The sequence below is a fragment of the Pimephales promelas genome, chromosome 10, assembly GCF_988280905.1.
Source record: "Pimephales promelas chromosome 10, fPimPro1.hap1.1, whole genome shotgun sequence".
Lineage (NCBI taxonomy): Eukaryota > Metazoa > Chordata > Actinopteri > Cypriniformes > Leuciscidae > Pimephales > Pimephales promelas.
The window spans coordinates 22,045,794-22,060,692 of NC_142778.1; positions in this window are offsets into that span (position 1 = coordinate 22,045,794).

Here is a 14,899-nt window from a genome sequence, read left to right on the forward strand (position 1 = left end):
TGTCGTTTTTTTTTTCGGGCCGAATTTTTGAGTTTCCATATCTCAGCTCTGGAAGGGGCTAGAGCCTCCATTTTTGCACTCAGGTCTAAGTCTCATGGCCCTCTATCAGAATTTGGGAAGATTGGAGAAACTTAATTTTTCGCCCCAAAAAAAAAACGTAAGGGGTACCACTGTCGTTTTTTTTTCGGGCCGAATTTTTGAGTTTCGATATCTCAGCTCTGGAAGGGGCTAGAGCCTCCATTTTTGCACTCAGGTCTAAGTCTCATGGCCCTCTATCAGAATTTGGGAAGATTGGAGAAACTTAATTTTTCGCCCCAAAAAAAAAAACGTAAGGGGTACCACTGTCGTTTTTTTTCGGGCCGAATTTTTGAGTTTCGATATCTCAGCTCTGGAAGGGGCTAGAGCCTCCATTTTTGCACTCAGGTCTAAGTCTCTTGGCCCTCTATCAGAATTTGGGAAGATTGGAGAAACTTAATTTTTCGCCCCAAAAAAAAAAAAAACGTAAGGGGTACCACTGTCGTTTTTTTTTCGGGCCGAATTTTTGAGTTTCGATATCTCAGCTCTGGAAGGGGCTAGAGCCTCCATTTTTGCACTCAGGTCTAAGTCTCATGGCCCTCTATCAGAATCCAGAGTTTTGGGAAGATTTGAGAAACTTAATTTTTCGCCCCAAAAAAAAAAAACGTAAGGGGTACCACTGTCGTTTTTTTTTTTCGGGCCGAATTTTTGAGTTTCCATATCTCAGCTCTGGAAGGGGCTAGAGCCTCCATTTTTGCACTCAGGTCTAAGTCTCATGGCCCTCTATCAGAATTTGGGAAGATTGGAGAAACTTAATTTTTCGCCCCCCCAAAAAAACGTAAGGGGTACCACTGTCGTTTTTTTTTTCGGGCCGAATTTTTGAGTTTCCATATCTCAGCTCTGGAAGGGGCTAGAGCCTCCATTTTTGCACTCAGGTCTAAGTCTCATGGCCCTCTATCAGAATTTGGGAAGATTGGAGAAACTTAATTTTTCGCCCCAAAAAAAAAACGTAAGGGGTACCACTGTCGTTTTTTTTTCGGGCCGAATTTTTGAGTTTCGATATCTCAGCTCTGGAAGGGGCTAGAGCCTCCATTTTTGCACTCAGGTCTAAGTCTCATGGCCCTCTATCAGAATTTGGGAAGATTGGAGAAACTTAATTTTTCGCCCCAAAAAAAAAAACGTAAGGGGTACCACTGTCGTTTTTTTTCGGGCCGAATTTTTGAGTTTCGATATCTCAGCTCTGGAAGGGGCTAGAGCCTCCATTTTTGCACTCAGGTCTAAGTCTCTTGGCCCTCTATCAGAATTTGGGAAGATTGGAGAAACTTAATTTTTCGCCCCAAAAAAAAAAACGTAAGGGGTACCACTGTCGTTTTTTTTCGGGCCGAATTTTTGAGTTTCGATATCTCAGCTCTGGAAGGGGCTAGAGCCTCCATTTTTGCACTCAGGTCTAAGTCTCTTGGCCCTCTATCAGAATTTGGGAAGATTGGAGAAACTTAATTTTTCGCCCCAAAAAAAAAAAAACGTAAGGGGTACCACTGTCGTTTTTTTTTCGGGCCGAATTTTTGAGTTTCGATATCTCAGCTCTGGAAGGGGCTAGAGCCTCCATTTTTGCACTCAGGTCTAAGTCTCATGGCCCTCTATCAGAATTTGGGAAGATTGGAGAAACTTAATTTTTCGCCGAAAAAAAAAACCGTAAGGGGTACCACTGTCGTTTTTTTTTCGGGGCGAATTTTTGAGTTTCGATATCTCAGCTCTGGAAGGGGCTAGAGCCTCCATTTTTGCACTCAGGTCTAAGTCTCATGGCCCTCTATCAGAATTTGGGAAGATTGGAGAAACTTAATTTTTCGCCGAAAAAAAAAAAAACGTAAGGGGTACCACTGTCGTTTTTTTTTTCGGGCCGAATTTTTGAGTTTCCATATCTCAGCTCTGGAAGGGGCTAGAGCCTCCATTTTTGCACTCAGGTCTAAGTCTCATGGCCCTCTATCAGAATTTGGGAAGATTGGAGAAACTTAATTTTTCGCCCAAAAAAAAAAACGTAAGGGGTACCACTGTCGTTTTTTTTTTTCGGGCCGAATTGTTGAGTTTCAATATCTCAGCTCTGGAAGGGGCTAGAGCCTCCATTTTTGCACTCAGGTCTAAGTCTCATGGCCCTCTATCAGAATTTGGGAAGATTGGAGAAACTTAATTTTTCGCCGAAAAAAAAAAAACGTAAGGGGTACCACTGTCGTTTTTTTTTTCGGGCCGAATTTTTGAGTTTCCATATCTCAGCTCTGGAAGGGGCTAGAGCCTCCATATTTGCACTCAGGTCTAAGTCTCATGGCCCTCTATCAGAATTTGGGAAGATTGGAGAAACTTAATTTTTCGCCCAAAAAAAAAAACGTAAGGGGTACCACTGTCGTTTTTTTTTCGGGCCGAATTTTTGAGTTTCGATATCTCAGCTCTGGAAGGGGCTAGAGCCTCCATTTTTGCACTCAGGTCTAAGTCTCATGGCCCTCTATCAGAATCCAGAGTTTTGGGAAGATTTGAGAAACTTAATTTTTCGCCCCAAAAAAAAAAACGTAAGGGGTACCACTGTCGTTTTTTTTTTTCGGGCCGAATTTTTGAGTTTCCATATCTCAGCTCTGGAAGGGGCTAGAGCCTCCATTTTTGCACTCAGGTCTAAGTCTCATGGCCCTCTATCAGAATTTGGGAAGATTGGAGAAACTTAATTTTTCGCCCCCCCAAAAAAACGTAAGGGGTACCACTGTCGTTTTTTTTTTCGGGCCGAATTTTTGAGTTTCCATATCTCAGCTCTGGAAGGGGCTAGAGCCTCCATTTTTGCACTCAGGTCTAAGTCTCATGGCCCTCTATCAGAATTTGGGAAGATTGGAGAAACTTAATTTTTCGCCCCAAAAAAAAAACGTAAGGGGTACCACTGTCGTTTTTTTTTCGGGCCGAATTTTTGAGTTTCGATATCTCAGCTCTGGAAGGGGCTAGAGCCTCCATTTTTGCACTCAGGTCTAAGTCTCATGGCCCTCTATCAGAATTTGGGAAGATTGGAGAAACTTAATTTTTCGCCCCAAAAAAAAAAACGTAAGGGGTACCACTGTCGTTTTTTTTCGGGCCGAATTTTTGAGTTTCGATATCTCAGCTCTGGAAGGGGCTAGAGCCTCCATTTTTGCACTCAGGTCTAAGTCTCTTGGCCCTCTATCAGAATTTGGGAAGATTGGAGAAACTTAATTTTTCGCCCCAAAAAAAAAAAAAACGTAAGGGGTACCACTGTCGTTTTTTTTTCGGGCCGAATTTTTGAGTTTCGATATCTCAGCTCTGGAAGGGGCTAGAGCCTCCATTTTTGCACTCAGGTCTAAGTCTCATGGCCCTCTATCAGAATTTGGGAAGATTGGAGAAACTTAATTTTTCGCCGAAAAAAAAAACCGTAAGGGGTACCACTGTCGTTTTTTTTTCGGGGCGAATTTTTGAGTTTCGATATCTCAGCTCTGGAAGGGGCTAGAGCCTCCATTTTTGCACTCAGGTCTAAGTCTCATGGCCCTCTATCAGAATTTGGGAAGATTGGAGAAACTTAATTTTTCGCCGAAAAAAAAAAAACGTAAGGGGTACCACTGTCGTTTTTTTTTCGGGCCGAATTTTTGAGTTTCCATATCTCAGCTCTGGAAGGGGCTAGAGCCTCCATTTTTGCACTCAGGTCTAAGTCTCATGGCCCTCTATCAGAATTTGGGAAGATTGGAGAAACTTAATTTTTCGCCCAAAAAAAAAAACGTAAGGGGTACCACTGTCGTTTTTTTTTTTCGGGCCGAATTGTTGAGTTTCAATATCTCAGCTCTGGAAGGGGCTAGAGCCTCCATTTTTGCACTCAGGTCTAAGTCTCATGGCCCTCTATCAGAATTTGGGAAGATTGGAGAAACTTAATTTTTCGCCGAAAAAAAAAAACGTAAGGGGTACCACTGTCGTTTTTTTTTTCGGGCCGAATTTTTGAGTTTCCATATCTCCGCTCTGGAAGGGGCTAGAGCCTCCATATTTGCACTCAGGTCTAAGTCTCATGGCCCTCTATCAGAATTTGGGAAGATTGGAGAAACTTAATTTTTCGCCCAAAAAAAAAAACGTAAGGGGTACCACTGTCGTTTTTTTTTTCGGGCCGAATTTTTGAGTTTCGATATCTCAGCTCTGGAAGGGGCTAGAGCCTCCATTTTTGCACTCAGGTCTAAGTCTCATGGCCCTCTATCAGAATCCAGAGTTTTGGGAAGATTTGAGAAACTTAATTTTTCGCCCCAAAAAAAAAAACGTAAGGGGTACCACTGTCGTTTTTTTTTTTCGGGCCGAATTTTTGAGTTTCCATATCTCAGCTCTGGAAGGGGCTAGAGCCTCCATTTTTGCACTCAGGTCTAAGTCTCATGGCCCTCTATCAGAATTTGGGAAGATTGGAGAAACTTAATTTTTCGCCCCCCCAAAAAAACGTAAGGGGTACCACTGTCGTTTTTTTTTTCGGGCCGAATTTTTGAGTTTCCATATCTCAGCTCTGGAAGGGGCTAGAGCCTCCATTTTTGCACTCAGGTCTAAGTCTCATGGCCCTCTATCAGAATTTGGGAAGATTGGAGAAACTTAATTTTTCGCCCCAAAAAAAAAACGTAAGGGGTACCACTGTCGTTTTTTTTTCGGGCCGAATTTTTGAGTTTCGATATCTCAGCTCTGGAAGGGGCTAGAGCCTCCATTTTTGCACTCAGGTCTAAGTCTCATGGCCCTCTATCAGAATTTGGGAAGATTGGAGAAACTTAATTTTTCGCCCCAAAAAAAAAAACGTAAGGGGTACCACTGTCGTTTTTTTTCGGGCCGAATTTTTGAGTTTCGATATCTCAGCTCTGGAAGGGGCTAGAGCCTCCATTTTTGCACTCAGGTCTAAGTCTCTTGGCCCTCTATCAGAATTTGGGAAGATTGGAGAAACTTAATTTTTCGCCCCAAAAAAAAAAAACGTAAGGGGTACCACTGTCGTTTTTTTTTCGGGCCGAATTTTTGAGTTTCGATATCTCAGCTCTGGAAGGGGCTAGAGCCTCCATTTTTGCACTCAGGTCTAAGTCTCATGGCCCTCTATCAGAATTTGGGAAGATTGGAGAAACTTAATTTTTCGCCGAAAAAAAAAACCGTAAGGGGTACCACTGTCGTTTTTTTTTCGGGGCGAATTTTTGAGTTTCGATATCTCAGCTCTGGAAGGGGCTAGAGCCTCCATTTTTGCACTCAGGTCTAAGTCTCATGGCCCTCTATCAGAATTTGGGAAGATTGGAGAAACTTAATTTTTCGCCCAAAAAAAAAAACGTAAGGGGTACCACTGTCGTTTTTTTTTCGGGCCGAATTTTTGAGTTTCGATATCTCAGCTCTGGAAGGGGCTAAAGCCTCCATTTTTGCACTCAGGTCTAAGTCTCATGGCCCTCTATCAGAATTTGGGAAGATTGGAGAAACTTAATTTTTCGCCCAAAAAAAAAAAACGTAAGGGGTACCACTGTCGTTTTTTTTTCGGGCCGAATTTTTAAGTTTCGATATCTCAGCTCTGGAAGGGGCTAGAGCCTCCATTTTTGCACTCAGGTCTAAGTCTCATGGCCCTCTATCAGAATTTGGGAAGATTGGAGAAACTTAATTTTTCGCCGAAAAAAAAAAAAACGTAAGGGGTACCACTGTCGTTTTTTTTTTCGGGCCGAATTTTTGAGTTTCCATATCTCAGCTCTGGAAGGGGCTAGAGCCTCCATTTTTGCACTCAGGTCTAAGTCTCATGGCCCTCTATCAGAATTTGGGAAGATTGGAGAAACTTAATTTTTCGCCCAAAAAAAAAAACGTAAGGGGTACCACTGTCGTTTTTTTTTTTCGGGCCGAATTGTTGAGTTTCAATATCTCAGCTCTGGAAGGGGCTAGAGCCTCCATTTTTGCACTCAGGTCTAAGTCTCATGGCCCTCTATCAGAATTTGGGAAGATTGGAGAAACTTAATTTTTCGCCGAAAAAAAAAAACGTAAGGGGTACCACTGTCGTTTTTTTTTTCGGGCCGAATTTTTGAGTTTCCATATCTCAGCTCTGGAAGGGGCTAGAGCCTCCATATTTGCACTCAGGTCTAAGTCTCATGGCCCTCTATCAGAATTTGGGAAGATTGGAGAAACTTAATTTTTCGCCCAAAAAAAAAAAACGTAAGGGGTACCACTGTCGTTTTTTTTTCGGGCCGAATTTTTGAGTTTCGATATCTCAGCTCTGGAAGGGGCTAGAGCCTCCATTTTTGCACTCAGGTCTAAGTCTCATGGCCCTCTATCAGAATCCAGAGTTTTGGGAAGATTTGAGAAACTTAATTTTTCGCCCCAAAAAAAAAAACGTAAGGGGTACCACTGTCGTTTTTTTTTTTCGGGCCGAATTTTTGAGTTTCCATATCTCAGCTCTGGAAGGGGCTAGAGCCTCCATTTTTGCACTCAGGTCTAAGTCTCATGGCCCTCTATCAGAATTTGGGAAGATTGGAGAAACTTAATTTTTCGCCCCCCAAAAAAAACGTAAGGGGTACCACTGTCGTTTTTTTTTTCGGGCCGAATTTTTGAGTTTCCATATCTCAGCTCTGGAAGGGGCTAGAGCCTCCATTTTTGCACTCAGGTCTAAGTCTCATGGCCCTCTATCAGAATTTGGGAAGATTGGAGAAACTTAATTTTTCGCCCCCAAAAACAAAACGTAAGGGGTACCACTGTCGTTTTTTTTTCGGGCCGAATTTTTGAGTTTCGATATCTCAGCTCTGGAAGGGGCTAGAGCCTCCATTTTTGCACTCAGGTCTAAGTCTCATGGCCCTCTATCAGAATTTGGGAAGATTGGAGAAACTTAATTTTTCGCCCCAAAAAAAAAAACGTAAGGGGTACCACTGTCGTTTTTTTTCGGGCCGAATTTTTGAGTTTCGATATCTCAGCTCTGGAAGGGGCTAGAGCCTCCATTTTTGCACTCAGGTCTAAGTCTCTTGGCCCTCTATCAGAATTTGGGAAGATTGGAGAAACTTAATTTTTCGCCCCAAAAAAAAAAAACGTAAGGGGTACCACTGTCGTTTTTTTTTCGGGCCGAATTTTTGAGTTTCGATATCTCAGCTCTGGAAGGGGCTAGAGCCTCCATTTTTGCACTCAGGTCTAAGTCTCATGGCCCTCTATCAGAATTTGGGAAGATTGGAGAAACTTAATTTTTCGCCGAAAAAAAAACGTAAGGGGTACCACTGTCGTTTTTTTTTCGGGCCGAATTTTTGAGTTTCGATATCTCAGCTCTGGAAGGGGCTAGAGCCTCCATTTTTGCACTCAGGTCTAAGTCTCATGGCCCTCTATCAGAATTTGGGAAGATTGGAGAAACTTAATTTTTCGCCCAAAAAAAAAAAACGTAAGGGGTACCACTGTCGTTTTTTTTTCGGGCCGAATTTTTGAGTTTCGATATCTCAGCTCTGGAAGGGGCTAGAGCCTCCATTTTTGCACTCAGGTCTAAGTCTCATGGCCCTCTATCAGAATTTGGGAAGATTGGAGAAACTTAATTTTTCGCCGAAAAAAAAAAAACGTAAGGGGTACCACTGTCGTTTTTTTTTTTCGGGCCGAATTTTTGAGTTTCCATATCTCAGCTCTGGAAGGGGCTAGAGCCTCCATTTTTGCACTCAGGTCTAAGTCTCATGGCCCTCTATCAGAATTTGGGAAGATTGGAGAAACTTAATTTTTCGCCCAAAAAAAAAAACGTAAGGGGTACCACTGTCGTTTTTTTTTTCGGGCCGAATTGTTCAGTTTCAATATCTCAGCTCTGGAAGGGGCTAGAGCCTCCATTTTTGCACTCAGGTCTAAGTCTCATGGCCCTCTATCAGAATTTGGGAAGATTGGAGAAACTTAATTTTTCGCCGAAAAAAAAAACGTAAGGGGTACCACTGTCGTTTTTTTTTTCGGGCCGAATTTTTGAGTTTCCATATCTCAGCTCTGGAAGGGGCTAGAGCCTTCATATTTGCACTCAGGTCTAAGTCTCATGGCCCTCTATCAGAATTTGGGAAGATTGGAGAAACTTAATTTTTCGCCCAAAAAAAAAAACGTAAGGGGTACCACTGTCGTTTTTTTTTCGGGCCGAATTTTTGAGTTTCGATATCTCAGCTCTGGAAGGGGCTAGAGCCTCCATTTTTGCACTCAGGTCTAAGTCTCATGGCCCTCTATCAGAATTTGGGAAGATTGGAGAAACTTAATTTTTCGCCCAAAAAAAAAACGTAAGGGGTACCACTGTCGTTTTTTTTTTCGGGCCGAATTTTTGAGTTTCGATATCTCAGCTCTGGAAGGGGCTAGAGCCTCCATTTTTACACTCAGGTCTAAGTCTCATGGCCCTCTATCAGAATTTGGGAAGATTGGAGAAACTTAATTTTTCGCCCAAAAAAAAAACGTAAGGGGTACCACTGTCGTTTTTTTTTCGGGCCGAATTTTTGAGTTTCGATATCTCAGCTCTGGAAGGGGCTAGAGCCTCCATTTTTGCACTCAGGTATAAGTCTCATGGCCCTCTATCAGAATTTGGGAAGATTGGAGAAACTTAATTTTTCGCCCAAAAAAAAACGTAAGGGGTACCACTGTCGTTTTTTTTCCTGGCCGAATTTTTGAGTTTCGATATCTCAGCTCTGGAAGGGACTAGAGCCTCCATTTTTGCACTCAGGTCTAAGTCTCATGGCCCTCTATCAGAATTTGGGAAGATTGGAGAAACTTAATTTTTCGCCGAAAAAAAAAAAACGTAAGGGGTACCACTGTCGTTTTTTTTTTCGGGCCGAATTTTTGAGTTTCCATATCTCAGCTCTGGAAGGGGCTAGAGCCTCCATTTTTGCACTCAGGTCTAAGTCTCATGGCCCTCTATCAGAATTTGGGAAGATTGGAGAAACTTAATTTTTCGCCGAAAAAAAAAAACGTATGGGGTACCACTGTCGTTTTTTTTTTCGGGCCGAATTGTTGAGTTTCAATATCTCAGCTCTGGAAGGGGCTAGAGCCTCCATTTTTGCACTCAGGTCTAAGTCTCATGGCCCTCTATCAGAATTTGGGAAGATTGGAGAAACTTAATTTTTCGCCGAAAAAAAAAACGTAAGGGGTACCACTGTCGTTTTTTTTTTTCGGGCCGAATTTTTGAGTTTCCATATCTCAGCTCTGGAAGGGGCTAGAGCCTTCATATTTGCACTCAGGTCTAAGTCTCATGGCCCTCTATCAGAATTTGGGAAGATTGGAGAAACTTAATTTTTCGCCCAAAAAAAAAAACGTAAGGGGTACCACTGTCGTTTTTTTTTCGGGCCGAATTTTTGAGTTTCGATATCTCAGCTCTGGAAGGGGCTAGAGCCTCCATTTTTGCACTCAGGTCTAAGTCTCATGGCCCTCTATTAGAATTTGGGAAGATTGGAGAAACTTAATTTTTCGCCAAAAAAAAAAACGTAAGGGGTACCACTGTCGTTTTTTTTTTCGGGCCGAATTTTTGAGTTTCGATATCTCAGCTCTGGAAGGGGCTAGAGCCTCCATTTTTACACTCAGGTCTAAGTCGCATGGCCCTCTATCAGAATTTGGGAAGATTGGAGAAACTTAATTTTTCGCCCAAAAAAAAAAACGTAAGGGGTACCACTGTCGTTTTTTTTTAGGGCCGAATTTTTGAGTTTCGATATCTCAGCTCTGGAAGGGGCTAGAGCCTCCATTTTTGCACTCAGGTCTAAGTCTCATGGCCCTCTATTAGAATTTGGGAAGATTGGAGAAACTTAATTTTTCGCCCCCAAAAAAAACGACAGTGGTACCCCTTACGTTTTTTTTTTGGGGCCAAAAATTAAGTTTCTCCAATCTTCCCAAATTCAGATAGAGGGCCATGCGACTTAGACCTGAGTGCAAAAATGGAGGCTCTAGCCCCTTCCAGAGCTGAGATATCGAAACTCAAAAATTCGGCCCGAAAAAAAAAACGACAGTGGTACCCCTTACGGTTTTTTTTTGGGCGAAAAATTAAGTTTCTCCAATCTTCCCAAATTCTGATAGAGGGCCATGAGACTTAGACCTGAGTGCAAAAATGGAGGCTCTAGCCCCTTCCAGAGCTGAGATATCGAAACTCAAAAATTCGGCCCGAAAAAAAAAACGACAGTGGTACCCCTTACGTTTTTTTTGGGGGGGTGAAAAATTAAGTTTCTCCAATCTTCCCAAAACTCTGGATTCTGATAGAGGGCCATGAGACTTAGACCTGAGTGCAAAAATGGAGGCTCTAGCCCCTTCCAGAGCTGAGATATCGAAACTCAAAAATTCGGCCCGAAAAAAAAAACGACAGTGGTACCCCTTACGTTTTTTTTTTTGGGGCGAAAAATTAAGTTTCTCCAATCTTCCCAAATTCTGATAGAGGGCCATGAGACTTAGACCTGAGTGCAAAAATGGAGGCTCTAGCCCCTTCCAGAGCTGAGATATGGAAACTCAAAAAAAAAAAACGACAGTGGTACCCCTTACGTTTTTTTTTTGGGGCGAAAAATTAAGTTTCTCCAATCTTCCCAAAACTCTGGATTCTGATAGAGGGCCATGAGACTTAGACCTGAGTGCAAAAATAGAGGCTCTAGCCCCTTCCAGAGCTGAGATATCGAAACTCAAAAATTCGGCCAGAAAAAAAACCGACAGTGGTACCCCTTACGTTTTTTTTTTTTGGGCGAAAAATTAAGTTTCTCCAATCTTCCCAAATTCTGATAGAGGGCCATGAGACTTAGACCTGAGTGCAAAAATGGAGGCTCTAGCCCCTTCCAGAGCTGAGATATTTAAACTCAAAAATTCGGCCCGAAAAAAAAAAAACGACAGTGGTACCCCTTAGGGTTTTTTTTTGGGCGAAAAATTAAGTTTCTCCAATCTTCCCAAATTCTGATAGAGGGCCATGAGACTTAGACCTGAGTGCAAAAATGGAGGCTCTAGCCCCTTCCAGAGCTGAGATATCGAAACTCAAAAATTCGGCCCGAAAAAAAAACGACAGTGGTACCCCTTAGGGTTTTTTTTTTGGGCGAAAAATTAAGTTTCTCCGATCTTCCAAAATTCTGATAGAGGGCCATGAGACTTAGACCTGAGTGCAAAAATGGAGGCTCTAGCCCCTTCCAGAGCTGAGATATCGAAACTCAAAAATTCGGCCCGAAAAAAAAACGACAGTGGTACCCCTTACGTTTTTTTTTTGGGCGAAAAATTAAGTTTCTCCGATCTTCCCAAATTCTGATAGAGGGCCATGAGACTTAGACCTGAGTGCAAAAATGGAGGCTCTAGCCCCTTCCAGAGCTGAGATATCGAAACTCAAAAATTCGGCCCGAAAAAAAAAACGACAGTGGTACCCCTTACGTTTTTTTTTTGGGCGAAAAATTAACTTTCTCCAATCTTCCCAAATTCTGATAGAGGGCCATGAGACTTAGACCTGAGTGCAAAAATGGAGGCTCTAGCCCCTTCCAGAGCTGAGATATCGAAACTCAAAAATTCGGCCCGAAAAAAAAAACGACAGTGGTACCCCTTACGTTTTTTTTTTGGGCGAAAAATTAAGTTTCTCCAATCTTCCCAAATTCTGATAGAGGGCCATGCAACTAAGACCTGAGTGCAAAAATGGAGGCTCTAGCCCCTTCCAGAGCTGAGATATCGAAACTCAAAAATTCGGCCCGAAAAAAAAACGACAGTGGTACCCCTTAGGGGTTTTTTTTGAGCGAAAAATTAAGTTTCTCCAATCTTCCCAAATTATGATAGAGGGCCATGAGACTTAGACCTGAGTGCAAAAATGGAGGCTCTAGCCCCTTCCAGAGCTGAGATATCGAAACTCAAAAATTCGGCCCGGAAAAAAAAACGACAGTGGTACCCCTTACGTTTTTTTTTTGGGGTGAAAAATTAAGTTTCTCCAATCTTCCCAAAACTCTGGATTCTGATAGAGGGCCATGAGACTTAGACCTGAGTGCAAAAATGGAGGCTCTAGCCCCTTCCAGAGCTGAGATATCGAAACTCAAAAATTCGGCCCGAAAAAAAAACGACAGTGGTACCCCTTACGTTTTTTTTTTGGGCGAAAAATTAAGTTTCTCCAATCTTCCCAAATTCTGATAGAGGGCCATGAGACTTAGACCTGAGTGCAAAAATGGAGGCTCTAGCCCCTTCCAGAGCTGAGATATCGAAACTCAAAAATTCGGCCCGAAAAAAAAACGACAGTGGTACCCCTTAGGGGTTTTTTTTGGGCGAAAAATTAAGTTTCTCCAATCTTCCCAAATTCTGATAGAGGGCCATGAGACTTAGACCTGAGTGCAAAAATGGAGGCTCTTGCCCCTTCCAGAGCTGAGATATCGAAACTCAAAAATTCGGCCAGAAAAAAAAACGACAGTGGTACCCCTTACGTTTTTTTTTTGGGCGAAAAATTTAGTTTCTCCAATCTTCCCAAATTCTGATAGAGGGCCATGAGACTTAGACCTGAGTGCAAAAATGGAGGCTCTAGCCCCTTCCAGAGCTGAGATATCGAAACTCAAAAATTCGGCCCGAAAAAAAAAACGACAGTGGTACCCCTTACGTTTTTTTTTTTGGGCGAAAAATTAAGTTTCTCCAATCTTCCCAAATTCTGATAGAGGGCCATGAGACTTAGACCTGAGTGCAAAAATTGAGGCTCTAGCCCCTTCCAGAGCTGAGATATCGAAACTCAAAAATTCGGCCCGAAAAAAAAAACGACAGTGGTACCCCTTACGTTTTTTTTTTGGGCGAAAAATTAACTTTCTCCAATCTTCCCAAATTCTGATAGAGGGCCATGAGACTTAGACCTGAGTGCAAAAATGGAGGCTCTAGCCCCTTCCAGAGCTGAGATATCGAAACTCAAAAATTCGGCCCGAAAAAAAAAACGACAGTGGTACCCCTTACGTTTTTTTTTTGGGCGAAAAATTAAGTTTCTCCAATCTTCCCAAATTCTGATAGAGGGCCATGCAACTAAGACCTGAGTGCAAAAATGGAGGCTCTAGCCCCTTCCAGAGCTGAGATATCGAAACTCAAAAATTCGGCCCGAAAAAAAAACGACAGTGGTACCCCTTAGGGGTTTTTTTTGGGCGAAAAATTAAGTTTCTCCAATCTTCCCAAATTATGATAGAGGGCCATGAGACTTAGACCTGAGTGCAAAAATGGAGGCTCTAGCCCCTTCCAGAGCTGAGATATCGAAACTCAAAAATTCGGCCCGGAAAAAAAAACGACAGTGGTACCCCTTACGTTTTTTTTTTGGGGTGAAAAATTAAGTTTCTCCAATCTTCCCAAAACTCTGGATTCTGATAGAGGGCCATGAGACTTAGACCTGAGTGCAAAAATGGAGGCTCTAGCCCCTTCCAGAGCTGAGATATCGAAACTCAAAAATTCGGCCCGAAAAAAAAACGACAGTGGTACCCCTTACGTTTTTTTTTTGGGCGAAAAATTAAGTTTCTCCAATCTTCCCAAATTCTGATAGAGGGCCATGAGACTTAGACCTGAGTGCAAAAATGGAGGCTCTAGCCCCTTCCAGAGCTGAGATATCGAAACTCAAAAATTCGGCCCGAAAAAAAAACGACAGTGGTACCCCTTAGGGGTTTTTTTTGGGCGAAAAATTAAGTTTCTCCAATCTTCCCAAATTCTGATAGAGGGCCATGAGACTTAGACCTGAGTGCAAAAATGGAGGCTCTTGCCCCTTCCAGAGCTGAGATATCGAAACTCAAAAATTCGGCCAGAAAAAAAAACGACAGTGGTACCCCTTACGTTTTTTTTTTGGGCGAAAAATTTAGTTTCTCCAATCTTCCCAAATTCTGATAGAGGGCCATGAGACTTAGACCTGAGTGCAAAAATGGAGGCTCTAGCCCCTTCCAGAGCTGAGATATCGAAACTCAAAAATTCGGCCCGAAAAAAAAAACGACAGTGGTACCCCTTACGTTTTTTTTTTTGGGCGAAAAATTAAGTTTCTCCAATCTTCCCAAATTCTGATAGAGGGCCATGAGACTTAGACCTGAGTGCAAAAATTGAGGCTCTAGCCCCTTCCAGAGCTGAGATATCGAAACTCAAAAATTCGGCCCGAAAAAAAAAACGACAGTGGTACCCCTTACGTTTTTTTTTTGGGCGAAAAATTAAGTTTCTCCAATCTTCCCAAATTCTGATAGAGGGCCATGAGACTTAGAACTGAGTGCAAAAATGGAGGCTCTAGCCCCTTCCAGAGCTGAGATATCGAAACTCAAAAATTCGGCCCGAAAAAAAAAACGACAGTGGTACCCCTTACGTTTTTTTTTTCGGCGAAAAATTAAGTTTCTCCAATCTTCCCAAATTCTGATAGAGGGCCATGAGACTTAGACCTGAGTGCAAAAATGGAGGCTCTAGCCCCTTCCAGAGCTGAGATATCGAAACTCAAAAATTCGTCCCGAAAAAAAAACTACAGTGGTACCCCTTACGTTTTTTTTTTGGGGCGAAAAATTAAGTTTCTCCAATCTTCCCAAATTCTGATAGAGGGCCATGAGACTTAGACCTGAGTGCAAAAATGGAGGCTCTAGCCCCTTCCAGAGCTGAGATATGGAAACTCAAAAATTCGGCCCGAAAAAAAAAACGACAGTGGTACCCCTTAAATTTTTTTTTTGGGGTGAAAAATTAAGTTTCTCCAATCCTCCCAAAACTCTGGATTCTGATAGAGGGCCATGAGACTTAGACCTGAGTGCAAAAATGGAAGCTCTAGCCCCTTCCAGAGCTGAGATATCGAAACTCAAAAATTCGGCCCGAAAAAAAAACGACAGTGGTACCCCTTAGGGGTTTTTTTTGGGCGAAAAATTAAGTTTCTCCAATCTTCCCAAATTCTGATAGAGGGCCATGAGACTTAGACCTGAGTGCAAAAATGGAGGCTCTAGCCCCTTCCAGAGCTGAGATATCGAAACTCAAAAATTCGGCCCGAAAAAAAAACGAC